Source organism: Polyergus mexicanus, unplaced genomic scaffold (genome assembly GCF_030449975.1).
Source record: "Polyergus mexicanus isolate NDT 795.1 unplaced genomic scaffold, iyPolMexi1.0 SCAF_27, whole genome shotgun sequence".
NCBI classification, from domain to species: Eukaryota; Metazoa; Arthropoda; class Insecta; order Hymenoptera; family Formicidae; genus Polyergus; species Polyergus mexicanus.
Window position 1 is genome coordinate 1630235 of NW_027223347.1, and position 14494 is coordinate 1644728.

General features: G+C 35.9%; 2 protein-coding genes across 11 annotated transcripts in view; one reads left to right on the forward strand and one right to left on the reverse strand.

The window, feature by feature from the left end:
* LOC138943577 (protein artichoke) overlaps positions 1-14494 on the reverse strand; it is a 245677-nt gene that overhangs the window by 59211 nt on the left and 171972 nt on the right. The window contains exon 2 of one of the 9 annotated variants that reach the window (XR_011448492.1): positions 116-378. The exons of 4 other annotated variants lie outside the window; for them this stretch is intronic. The gene's annotated coding sequence lies outside the window, so the exon portion shown is untranslated. Of the gene's footprint in view, positions 1-115; positions 379-6816; positions 9199-14494 lie in introns of those variants that run through there. 4 more of the 9 variants (XR_011448491.1, XR_011448490.1, XR_011448489.1 and 1 more) reach the window with 4 other exon arrangements.
* Positions 7678-14494, forward strand: part of LOC138943576 (protein artichoke) — a 327808-nt gene continuing 320991 nt past the window's right edge. The window contains exon 1 of one of the 2 annotated variants that reach the window (XM_070314512.1): positions 7678-8639. The gene's annotated coding sequence lies outside the window, so the exon portion shown is untranslated. The remainder of the gene's footprint in view (positions 8640-14494) is intronic. The other variant, XM_070314511.1, reaches the window with a different exon arrangement.

Here is a 14494-nt window from a genome sequence, read left to right on the forward strand (position 1 = left end):
AACTTGGCGATAACAAATACTTGAATATATACTGTGATATCGCATGCAAGTATATATATGTATATGTGTGTGTGTGTGTGTGTGTGTGTATGCGGACGTAATAAAACATACGTACAAATCTTTTCACCTAAAGTCCGACTAAATCTTGAAGAAAGCGACGACAATGTGTAGTAAAGTACAGCCCTTCGCTCACAATGCCCACGCAGTAACAAGGTTCGTGTAAAGTGCTCGATAAAATGGTAATCGTACCTCGAGGTTTGCTCGAACGTCCATAAGAGTGGGGAAAAAAAGAAAAGAAAAAAAAGCAAAGTCCTTCTTATTCGCTGACAGTTCTTTCCGATGCGCTGCCAATCAGCGCTAGCGACGAGGTCTTTGCTTCTAAGCACGCCATAAAATTCATGAAAGGATCGATAGATTGGATTATCAAGCGAAATGTAATTCAGATTTGAAAAAGTATACGGAGAAAGCAGAGAAAAGCATATTGCGCGCGATTTAGATGTTGAATATATCGAGAAACTTGACGAGAAAAGAAAGTAATAAAAAATTTGTTGCGATTAAGAAACATACTAATATATTATGGCTGTAAAACATAAATTTTATGCGAGAATTGTTTCAAGACAGGCGGATTTCGTGCCCTTGTCCAAGTCGGAAAATGCCTTTATCCTCGCTGAGCGTCGGAGGAAAGAGTTGAATGAACTTTTAAGAAAGTTTTTTTTCGGTGATTTTTTCGTGTCGTACGATCGTAAGGATTTACATCCGCGTGTTCGTTTTCCTCTTTACGGGTTCCGATAGAAAAGCCACTTTTGCTCCGAAAAACGGTGTATCGAGATAGAAATTCTGTTTCGACTCTATTTTGAACTGGACTGCACAACTGACTCAGGTACGCGGATGCGGAAATATAAATTCACGTTTCAACAGCTCGTTATAAATGTGTCCGTTTATATGCAGCGCGTTAATAAAGGTGCATAACAGTAGGAAGCTAGCTCATTATTTATTAAGGATATGATTGCAAATGATACTGTAGTTTAGGAGTGTTTCCTTGGCATCTCTGTCGATTTTTGTAAAACATTTTGTATCTTCAACAAATATTCGATATTACTCAATTTTGACGAATATATTATATAATCAATTCTTTATTTACGTACGCAATATCGCAAAATATTACGCGTGTAACATTCCCCGAAATTCAATCATTTTATATTTAATTTACACTGACAAAATTTTAAACAAGTGTAATTAAAAATTTGTATATGAGATACATTAGCCATGTCATAAGAAAATTTCCTTTATATTCTCAAATATCTTATTTTACAAACGTATTTACTGCCTAGTCCATCAATGCACATTGTACAATTAATTTCGAGTTACTATATAATAATCGTCATCGTACCGTACGTGACGGGAAATGGGCGTGGCTATGACGACTAATTTCTGGATTGTTAGGGAAATCCTATTAGCGTTAGAGTAAATGGATTCTATCTCTCATGTGATCAAAGTCATTATTTAATTAGCAACATTCGCAACTAATGTATACAATTAGTCCTTGTCTTAATTTTTTTAAAAACTGTTACATTTTATTTTGAAAATGTATCATTAATGTATTTTAGCAAAATTAGGCCTTAAAACGTCCCTTTATTTGGGATAAATAAATAAAATGTCAGTTTAATAATGTGGAGGAAAGATTTATATATAGATAACAGTAGTAAATATCAACGTTATATATCAACAAACAGTTGATCTGATTTTACCCAGTAAATAATGATACGTAAAAGTCTATTTTTAAATTATTACTCGTATCTACAGACTCGGGATCAAACGGCGAAGAGCCTGTAGGATTTCTCGTTAGTTAAAAAACAGATCATTAGGACATTTATAGAGTACATTGTATCGATAACTCAAGCAAAAGCTTCTTAGTTTTCCACGCTACAGTCGGCAACAATCGATGCGGTTATGTGTCACCGACATCTGTGCCTCATATCGACTGATGCAGAGCATAAGCTTTGTCTTGCCTTTCTACGAATATTTCAGAGGATATTTCGTCTCGGGCTTCATATATATATATGTATATTCCGAGGCGAAGCTCAGATCTATCGGTTGGCATTCGAATATTCCCTCTCTTTCTCCCTCTCCCTACAAAACAAACTATTCGTATGTCAAAGAATCGATTTCGCTTGACGGAATATTTTCTCTCTCGTCATATATTGTATGATTTCAATGTAACTATTATTTATATCAAAAATATAATCTTTCGCGTTTGAAATTTTTTCTTTCTCTAATGTTTTAATTTCATTTTCTCGAGAACCTTCTCGGATTTCAACCGGATGAAATCATAATATATTACACACATAAATCTTATCACGATACGAATATCATAAATAAAAATAGATTGCTGTTATTAAAGGCGCTCGCTTTTTTATAATATCAGAATCATGAAATATGCGCAGGAAATTTATATAACTAGAATGTACGCGTTACATATGAGAGCATACAAAGAAAAGCATAGCGCACTAAAATAGCAACATCGACAGCAAGAGCTTGCATACGATTATTATGGCCTTCCTTGATAACCAATATCCGGCGTGCGAGCTCCTATTGCTGGGTACATGCACCCTGGATGACAAATATGCCCTTACTACGCCTACAGCGCATATATTATTCATACCGCTATTATCGTAACGCAATGTCGACTGGTTTACGAAGCAAAGATGCCATACTCAATAGTTGGGAAGTGCTCCAGAATGAGGAGTAGCCGGAGCATGATCGTGGTCGCGGTTCACGAACAAGACAAGCAACGTTTTTACGCGTTAGAGTGATTCTTCTCTTCGAATTACTCCAACGCTCTAATTTAAGAGCCGCGTATTGCTTTACATAATAAATTCGTCTACGCGTTACATGTCCAACTGTATGTAATGAACCCGGCTATTTTACCCGCGCAATCTACGTTCATAAGAGAAATAATAATTATCAGAGCAGTTTCAGTGCCACATAATGCTCGCCACATATATAAAGAGGCATAAAGAGATGCTACGCTTGGCCAACGTGTCGGGATGATTTAACGCGATGATAGCACGACATCTCGACTTGCATCGTATTTCATGAGCCGTGATCATACAGTGGCATGGATGGACGCGGCCGCTTTTGCCGGATGGACCGAGAGGAAGCGTCCGTCGGTGAAATGAGACTAATGTACTTGGAGCACGTGCGCCAATGATGACACATCGTTTATGTGCGCGGTACATACAAGGCGACATTTGACACTAAAATAGCTTCGTTACGGAAAAAGGCTAGGTGACAAATATTTGGCCAGTCCGGCCAAATGTTAACATGTTTTCGAGAAACGCTACGCAATAATCTAACCAAAGATTACGCAAATAAAAAGCTAAATGTAATATTTATCAAATGTTTCTTTTATTTAATATGTTTTTTATGTAATCGCTTTATGTGTATTTAATTGTGTATAATACAATTATTTTATATACATTTTATATAAAAGATTCGAGTTATGAATGAACCAGATTTATTGTATAATCTGTAAGACTCATATTCTTTATTTAGAAAACATATATAAAATAGATTTTAAAAACAATGAATTTTTATACCCGTTACATATTGTTAAAATATTAAACATATTAAATATGAGAATTCTAGACAAAATTTTCTATCTCTCGTGTATGTTAAACTCGTGATAGGATGATAAACAAGTTTTTATCTACGGAAAATTACAGACAACAAAGTACGTAAATATTATATATAATATTTTCTTCCGCGATAGATGCAGCTACATTTTTATTTCATGCAATTGGCTAAAGCATATACCATATTAAGTTGCAAAACTATTGTCGCTAATAACAAAAAAATGGATTGTGAACTAGATCAATATATATAATATCGGTTTTTAAACATGGCTGTTAAAACTGAAATTATTTTGAATGCCATTGCATTGCATTCGAATGCTTTTTGCTTCAAATTTAATTTTTAATATCGTATATTTAAAGCTTGTAAAATCGACATTATCGACATTAATCGACATGAAGTCTAATTTTCAAAAATTTATTAAATACTATACTATATGCTATATGTCATACATTCATTTCTAATATATGTATCATACATGAAATCGCAAAACTATCTTTATATTTAAATGAGTGATTATTTAATTAAGAAAAAATGTGATCCGGTAGATGAATATGTAGTTTATTTCATTAATATATTTACAATTTTCAAGTTTTCAGCATTTGTCCCGCCCATGATAATAGCATTGATTTAATCTTTTAATAATTATATACTAATAAAAGGCTTAAGAAGGAAATGTTCGGGAGTCAAATTGTAATTATGAATTATGATTAATATCATTTTTTCAATAAATCTCATTAATTCATTTAATTATATGAAAATGTGAATATAACTTTAAGCAGATTTAATCTTTTTTATACTTTTTGACTGATAATTGAGAGAGAGAGAGAGAGAGAGAGAGAGAGAGAGAGAGAGAGTGGATAAAATGTGACTACAATTAAATTATTATCAACATTGGAAAACAGAGAGCAAAGTATCAGCTAAATTCAATTATGAAAACTTTACTTATACGTGTGTAGTCTATTCTTTGAATATTTCAGAAGACATAAGATAATGACTCTGTGTCTTTTTCTCTCGGACATTATAGCTTTGAGAATGAATCTATAAATTTAGGAAATATATTGTAAATCCGATTAAGCCTAATGACTTTATATACGGTTTGAAATCTTAATGCAAAATCACAATCCGTTTTGCTTTCCGACTTTTCGAAACAAAAGTCGGACAAATTCGATTGGGGAAGTGCGAATAAGATTTATCGAGACAGATGCTAAGTTTATTACTTGCGACTTTTCGGGCAGCGAAAGTAGAGTTCCAAGGGTGCTCCAAGGACTAGAAGAAAGATATTTCAGAATCGTTGCCCGACATTTGATACAAGGTATTGAACGAGAGTTCAATCATGAGGGGACTCGAATTAACAGAAGAAACTGGAAATTAAGGGAAAAAAATAAAAGTTCGCGATGTAATTCAGTATCTCGAGTATTACTTTAATCCGATTATTTCATTCGATTCATTTGATAAACAACAAATTGAAAGTTTCAACGCCGCAAAATAAAAATCATAGTTATTTCTACTCGAAACAATGTAACGAGATCAAATAATTCCAATTTACATATTTACATGGTAGCTGTGCGTATATCATCATATCTAAAAATTCAACGCGTCAGGATCGTATTAATTCGCCCAATAGCGTTTGTATATTTCTGATATATTTCTAAATATCAATATCTCAATTAAAAATATCCTACATTTTACTTTAACTGACAATTATATTTAATAAAATATTTGTTTCCCGATTGTTTACCATTATCGTGCTTTCATCCTCGAAATTCAAATGTGTATACCGTTGTACGGTGTACCGGATGAGTGCAACTTTTAACAATTTTATGCGTGTATGGGTGTACCTAAAGTATTTACAGTATATATTGTCTTCTCTTTTTAAAATCCTCTCCTGTCCAGATAATACGTACGTATCATTACAATTTTTCAGTAGTTTTTGCGATATCCCGTAAAGGATTAGTACGACGAAAATTCTAATACAAACGAGACGATAAGATCGCCACCCATAGATATAATTACTTGCGCGTTGCCCGAACACAGATAGGAAATTAGTTTGTTCTCGCTAATCGCGGCCTGTGGTTTACGTGTATGTTGCAGGGCTACGGCTCTGCCCTAGGTAGATTTTGCTATCTTGTATGGTCTATCTCGAATGTGGACAGTGACACATTGTCGCTATACCGGATATTTCTGTAACAATGACGATCTGTCGCGATGTGTCTCGTCATCCGTATGACTCGTGTGCGATGTATTGTGCGGTTTTAGAATTAAATCGTATTATCGTCTACTATGTATCGCATCTATAATATAATTGCAAGATAATATAACGTACGTTAAACTAGAGATGGTCTTTGATAATGTAAAAAAAAATTACATATGAAATATATATATTTTTTTGGATAAAAAACATTTCAAATTTATTATAAATAGCTGATAGTTAATAAAAAGAAAGTCAACAAAATTCTTTCCTCTCTTTTTACAAAAGCAAAAGCAATAGCAATTTGTTTTTCAGTATTTCGTATTCCGTTAATTCGTCGTTAATTGATCCTTTGTAATAGCGAGAACAGTAACAAGCATGTTTGAAAAAGAAAAATGGTAAAGTGTTACAAAGATGTCTTGTATATCTCTCGCCCAAAAGAGATTTTCCGAATGTGTTTTCTCTCTGTGAATTTCATGTTTAAAGTTATTCAGTGATTTTAGAATTAAAATAAAAATTAAATCGTATTATTGTCTGTTATGTATTATATAATTGCAAGATAATATAATCGTGCTAGAGATGGTCTTTGATAATGTAGAAAAATTTCATACAAAATATATACATTTTTTTTTTTTTTTTTTATATATATATATAAAAAGCATTTTAAATTTATTAAAAATAATTGATAGTTAATAAAAAAAATAAAAAATTCTTTCTTTTCTTATTACAAAAGAAAAAGCAATTTGTTTCTCAGTATTTCGTATTTCGTTAATTCGTCGTTAATTGATCCTTTGTAATAGCGAGAACAGTAACAAGCATGTTTGAAGAAGAAAAATGGTAAAGTGTTACAAAGACGTATTGTATACCTTGGCCAAAAGAAATTTTCCGAATTTCTGCAAATTTCACCTTTAAAATTGTTCTCGAGCTTATGTGTTTTCTCGTAATAAGAAAAGAAATCGTAAGATAATTTACGTATCAATCTCCTTACGCACCTGTCGCATAAATATCCGTTATAAGATCGATGCCAATCGATCTGTTTGCTTCAAAATTTCACGAAAAATCCTTCTCGTACACACGAATAAATCGCGAACACTCGGCACTCGGTAACACTAGCAAATTTACATACCCACGATGCGCGATTCAATTACACTTGCGAAACGCATTTACTTTTGCGTGCACATTTATTTGCGACGCGGAAAGAACGTATTTGATTAATTCTAGTATCGAAATCACGATCGATAAACGTATCGTCGCGCGTCGCGTCACCGAATGTCGACGAGAAACTTGGCGAGAGGTTGGCTGGCTTGTAAGCGACTCGCATTCCTCCCGAGTGACGTATGAACCTCGGACTTTTTCTCGAACGCTTCCGCCGCGTTCTCTAGTTACATGATCTTAATCGTCGCGAAAAACGAGAGTGTCGAGCAAAATTATATTGCTAGAATAGAATATGGGCCGTTTACTTGGATTACGACGTAATTACAGGATACTTTTGAATTTGATAGAATTATTACTCGATCGCACGATCGCGATCAATTGTGGTAAGTGGTGATTGGTTCGTTGCCACTTTGTTGCCGAGACTGAGACTCCTGCCTGCATCGGTCATTAAGTCCTATTCAGATAGATTGCATAATAGCATAATACATGCGCTCGAAAAAATTGACCAATCGCGCGTCTAATGTAAGGCCGCCATATTGTTACTACTTTTCGTACTCGCCGCGTGATTGGTCGATTTTCCTCCGCGTACGCATTAGCCGTCTATGCATTTAGCGTCTATGCTTGAGATAGCGCTCGCGCTAAATTCGCGGCAAGAGTTCTGGCGGTCCCGCGATCTCTGATCTCTGTTAATCGCGTTTACTATTAATCGTCAAGTAGCGATCGTCGCTGAGTTTCGGGAGTGTCGAGCAAAGTAATCGTCGTGCTTACATGGAAATCCTCGCGAGATATCGCGATCTGATTAATGCGACGCGAATCGCGGCTAACGGACGCTTGCTCGAATTTCGCGAGTGACGTCACAAGTCCGTTAGTACAATCGTTCGTTTTTCTCAGTCGTCGAGTGACCGTTATTACGTACAGTCGAACTCCGGGAGTAGCGAGTAATATATTAGGATCACGTCGAAAGTATCTCGCGAGTGATAGCGATCGATATTTAATCCATGCGACATTAATCGCGGTTAATGTAACGAACGGGCGCTTCGAAATTTCGCGAGTGACGTCACAGGTGGCGAGCTCGAGCTCCTTCCAGTACGGTCGTCGAATAACCGCCATTACACGTCACAAGGATTTCGGGAATGTCGAGAAGAATATAACGGACGATGGACGTGGATCCTTTACACGTAATTGCGTATCCGCTATCGTCGCGTACAATTACGTGAGCGTCTCGTCCAAGACGAGACCACTGCCTCATTTACGTGTCCGTCAATCGCCGATCGAAATGATCCTGCGTACGCCAAGTTCGTGAGTGTCGAGAACAAAGCGGGCGAAAGTATCACGATTGCGTCATTAAATTAATGTGTGTCGCGAGTGAAAAACGCGGTATAACGTGCTGAGTGAATTGTCTCGCGGATAAATCTCGTCGGGAGTGTCGGATAAAAGTAGCACGGTAATTGTTATAATAACGTAGTATCGCCAGTAATTGATGTTCGATCGAAAGTAAATTTCGGGGGAAAAGAAAAATCGCGATCATCGCGAGTGTTGGTGATTGATTGACTGACCGATTCAATTACATATGCGATGGATCAAGGATCATCGATGATCGCTGCTTCTCACAATCAAACTGTGGAAAGGAGACGACGAGAAGGAAATAGGTAGCGGCTTCGTGAGTCTATAATTATCTGAGTTTATATTATAATTAATTAGATATATCTAAATCACGTGTAATCCACGCGATGAATTTTGATAAATTATGATTTAATAATTTATTACGCAGTCTCGTATCAATTAATTATTATTATGCAATCGTATAAAATTAAATAATTTAATTTCAAAACTGAAATGATTCCAATATATTCTTTGGCCGATCCACGCTCGCGTATATTATTACGGCGATGTTTGATGAGGCGCGGGAACAGCAGCTGCGACAAATGATAGCGAACAAAGCAACGATGGGAGAAAAATCGCCGCGTATGTCTGAAGCAATTCTAGAGCGTACATGCCCTTTCCTCCTGGGGCAGCAACTTTCTAGAAGATAAATCAAACATGTAGTAGAGCGTAATCCGAGGGGGGAGAACGGAAAAAAATCTCAGGCTACGCGATAAAAATTTCCTTCGTCGAAACCTCCGAAACTTGTCTGCATCTCGCGCTCTCAAAATCTAGAAAACGCGATAATGTCACGCGTAATTAATTCACCGTTACAGTTACATTCTTCTTTCTCTCTTTTCGCCCTCTCTTTATTCCCCCCCCCCCTTTCCCTCCCCTCAACCTCTTTGACTATCTCGTCGTAATCGCGGTGAGACGCCCAACTTGTCTGACACTCTATAGTCTATATATATATATATATATATATATATAGGGAGCTATGTATGTATGAAGCAGATATATACAATAAATAATACGCTGATTAAGATAATTTATTCAACAATGGCATGCAAAAAAAGATATTTTATATGGATATTTGAATTGTTTATGTAAAAACCTGTAAGAATCTACAATTTTAAAATGCATTTAAATAATTATACAATAAAGTATTATCACGTCCTTCCGCGAGGGAGAGAAAATTTTAGATTTTATGAAGTTTAACATGCAAACTAAGGAGAGTACATTAGCTCTTCAATTATATATCTATTGATAACTTTGTACACGTATCGTGTATTCTATTACATTATAATTGATACAAAGCGCCTGCCTGCTTTTCTCTCTAATGAAAATTGAGATATAATATTAAACATAGTAACATAGAACACATATAATATATAATTGAACGTTTGTTGAAAGACAATCTGAAAAATAGAAGCACACAGATGGAATAAAAATATGCAATTTACGAATAAAAATTAAAAAAAAAATTATTTGAAAAATAATATAATTAATTTTTTTATTAAATAATAATAATGCATTTTTTACATATCATAAATTTTATATTGTATTTATATTTTTATGAAATATAGTGGTATTTTTTCTGCATCTTATGATATTTTTTCGTAACATCTGATGCGGAGAACAGCACATGGATAAAGTAAAAAAGTACATGCAGGACCTGATAAAATAAAATTTGAATTTTTTTATGGAATAGTAATATTGTTTTTTGCATGCTACAATATTTTGATTATGTTTGTCGAAAATATAACGTAGTCTGAAAATACATAGATAAAATAAAAGCGTACAGGCAATTTCTGATTAAGAGAGAGAATTATATTGTATTAATTTTCTATTAAATTGTAATATCGCTTTTTTTGCATGTTATTTCCGCAACATTCGACGAAAGTTATGTAATAACTTTCCTCATATGTATTTTCCCGTTCATCTTTTGCCCATAAACGTATCTCGAAATATCTACAGTTCTTCGCTAACATCGCTTGTGTCTTTCGACAAAATATTCGTAGATATTACAATTGCCTTGCGTTGTATCGCGATGTTCACGTATTTATTAATGAATTCGCGTGATGCTGTATTTACGTTTATACCCTGACTTAACCCAAGCATCGCACGTACCGCAAATATATTGCAGGAAGTTCACTGAGAGAGAGAGAGAGAGATGTTACTCGCAATTCGTGCAATGATACGCGAGATCGCGGTCGCGCTTTTGTTTCTGTAGCAAACGTGTGTTGGTTTCCGCATCCGGAGAGATACGCGGTGATAGCGGCAGACATACGAATCGATTCTTCCCCTTTCCCCTCCTCGTTTCTCGGTCAAACGCTTTAATGAAATCGGAAACTAATTTTACGATCGTCAGGCCGGTTATCATCGATATCGTGGCGCGAAACTTAAGCTGCGTCGACTCTCATTATGTCGCGCGAACGCACGATCGACCGCACGCATAGTTCGTTGCCGGCATCGAAATGAGATTTGACGGATATCCCACGGTCGGGCAACGATATTCTAACTCTACGTCCATTGTTTCTAAGCCTATGTCCCGCGGAATAAATTGTGCGGATGAAGATCTATTATAATTAGTACGCGGCATTTTAACACCTTAAGATGGAGAGATCTCGCGTCATTTCCATTAAAATCTCCGTTGCGTAAATCATTCCGTTGGTTTATTCGAATTTTCTTTTCTAGCATTTAAAAGCAAACGAGAGAGAGAGAGAACGAGAGAAAGAGGAAGACATATAATTTTTAAATGTAGTAGTGGTGCAAATAAAATTTTAATACACGACTGTCTTAAAATTTTATTAATTGTGTAAGCTCTAATTATATTTTCAAATTATATTTTCGATTCCAAAATTGTCAACATATCAAATATACGTTATGCACAATTATAACAATATGAAGTAAAGATATAAAATCTGTGAAAATATAGAAACCAGAAAATAGTAAAGTTAAAATTAATATCCGAATCTTTAGAGAGGTTTTTATAATTATTACGTCAATTCATCGAAAATACGCGTTACATAACTATTTGTATCTCAATGCGGTGTATTTTACCGACATTAAAAGCAAGATGATAAATACAAAAATCTACGAAAAAATAGAAAACAGAAAATAGCAAGACTAAAAATTAATATCCCTTTTATTATATGTATATAGGCAATTGTATCTATACATATCAATGTTATGCCGCTATTATATCCATATTATGTCATTTTTCGGTGTTTCATGTCCGTATTCGTTATTTATCACGATATGAAAAAATAGGCAATTCTATATCCGCGATGTAACGTCAGATACGGATTTCACGTATATCACTAATTATCACTTTGCTTCCAACACTACCCATATTAAGTTAGCCCCCCCACCAACGCCAAATTAAATCAAATACATCAAATAATTTAGTGCTAATTATGTGCTAATTAGTTGCCGTAGTCCGAATTTTGTTGCTCAAACATATATAGCAACAAATTCTAGTGTATTTTATTTTTTGATTCGAGCTTTATATATATTTTTTTCACTATGGGGGGGGGGGAGGCTGGCTTAATGTCAAGCTAGCACCCCCCACTTTGAATGTAAATTCCTGCTAAACGGTTTGAGCAACAAAATTCGGACTACGGCAACTAATTAGCACATAATTAGCACTAAATTATTTGATGTATTTGATTTAATTTGGCGTTGGTGGGGGGGCTAACTTAATATGGGTCGCCCGAGGACCGTGCGAATCTCGGCCTAAGACGAAATTAGAGAAATCGTTGATGCACGGGAGTTCGCTGATTATCCGAGAGCATCAATGACGATATTCAAGTATCCGTGGATTACTGAGTAAACATATACCGAGATCGATCCCCCGACAATTCTACGCTACAATAATTATTTTACGATTCTGAAATTCATTAGACGATGAAATGAGAATGGAATAATTAATTCGAGGAGATCATAATTTTTCCACGCGGCATTTCGATAACTTTTCGCGCGATGAGCTCTTTAATCACGCGAGCAAACGCGAGTTTTCGCTACGGATGAGTAAAGCGCAAAGGGCGCGCGTGCGTTCATTCCCGACAAAAATGAGAATGAGAGAGGTAGTTACCCCCAAAATTCACTTTCGATGGATGAAAAGATGCGAGAGATACGGAACGCGACCGTAATACGTCTCGATAATCGCGCTTGTGCGAAGAGCGTTACGGAAAATTTAGGCTGGACGGATAGGTGGGGGGAGGGGAGGGGAATGTCGTCGAATATCTCTTCCAAGAACAGGAGCGAGCGAGTTTTTTGCGAGAAAAAAATCGTGCGCCAAAAAACCTTCGCGATACGAACAAGGATAAGATAACGAAGCTCGAGCGATACTTTTGCAATCTCGCGATTATTTTCTGGCGAAATTATACATATAATGGAAGAAGAATCATATATTTTAAAAGAATATTAAAGTATATTGAAATACGAAACGTGTGAAAAACGCGACGCGAAGCTTCACCAATTGTAAAATTTCTCATTTAGCTGTTGGTACTCGTGGTTTCTCGCGGCCATAGTTTTAAAACTAACCAATCACCAATCAAGAATCGAATGACCGTGATTGGTCAATTTTACAACCATGAATATTATTAAACCTGACGTGTAAAATTAGTCGACTAACCGAACACATTTTTTTTTTCTCTTAAATAAGAATATTTTATTAGGAATGTTCATATGTGGTGTGTGAGCTGCTTTTCAGATATATTCCTCCTCGAATCTTACACATTCTATTCAACGATTATTCTCGTTGTATTATCGTTTCGCCATGAAAATTGATGGAGATTTTGTAATATAAGCTCTCTCTCTCTCTTTCTCTCGAGCCGCGCTTCTTTGTTTATATCTGAATGTTTACGACCAACTTTTTTGAACGCTTCTGTACCGAGACGTTCGGCGACGCGGTCCTCCCCTCTCCTCGCCTACCCGTCCAGCCTAAATTTTCCGTAATCGTGTCAGTCTCTTCACACAAGCGCGAGTCTCAAGACGAATTACGGTCGCGCTCCGTGTTTCTCGCTCTCCGTCTTTTTATCCGTCGAAAGTGAGATCCGCGTACGAACGAGTGTCGGGGGGGTCTTGTATCGAATAACAGGCGATTATCCGAGTGTAATATATTAACCCGTGTAATCGTGATTAAGGCATCTTTCGATATATATATATACTCGCAAACGACAAGATTTTTCCCACGCATCTTTTATCTATCGAAAATGAATTTCGCATCCGAACGAATATTCGAAATATCCGAATCGAGAGTAATTTGTAGTTTTGATATATCGACTTTATAATACGATACAACGATCGATGAATACATTATTTAACATATTTTTAGGCGCTGAAATAATTTACTCGCTGTCGTATATAATAATATTGCGTTGAAAATATAAGCGCGTCGCGTTCGACACGTTTCTGCTTTAATATTGTTTAATATTGTTTTCGAATGTAATCCTTTTTTCAGAGTTATATTCACAATTTCATAAATCGAGATCGCAAAAGAGCGTCGCTCGAGCTAGTTTGATTTATCTCGCGCAGGATTCTTCGCGTACGGTTTATTTCTTGGAAGAGACGCGCTCGCTCCTTTTCCTGGAACGGATATTCGACGACGCGTTCCCCCCTCCCCATCTACTACTACTCAACCTGCCTAAATTGTCCGTAACCGTTACAGTAACCGTCGTATTGCATTAGCGTGCGAGATTGAAATATTCTTTCCGTATTTCTCGCCTTTTTTTATCCATCACAAGTTTATCCCGTGTATAAAGTGGATGTCGTGAGTATCGGGAATGTCGATTAGAGTCACGGAAAATCGTCTCCGTCCATTTATTAATACGCGATTATATGTTCTTTCGTGTTTATAATCGGCATGGAAATAATTTTACCGCGTCATTGCATATGGCGGATTTTGGACTACGAGTGAAATAGTGATTATGAGAATAGTGATTATGCACGAGTGGACAAATTGATAGACTGTCTCGTCTCAATTTGAAGCGAAGGGAGCAACCGGAAACGGAAGGGATCTCGCGATGACCAGATGCAGAAAGAAGTGAGACATGCAAGGGCGGTGCATCGGTCGGTCAGTAGAATTTATTATTAAACATTTAAAATTGTCAATATAATTTTTAGTTTATGGAAACAATAGTATTGAAA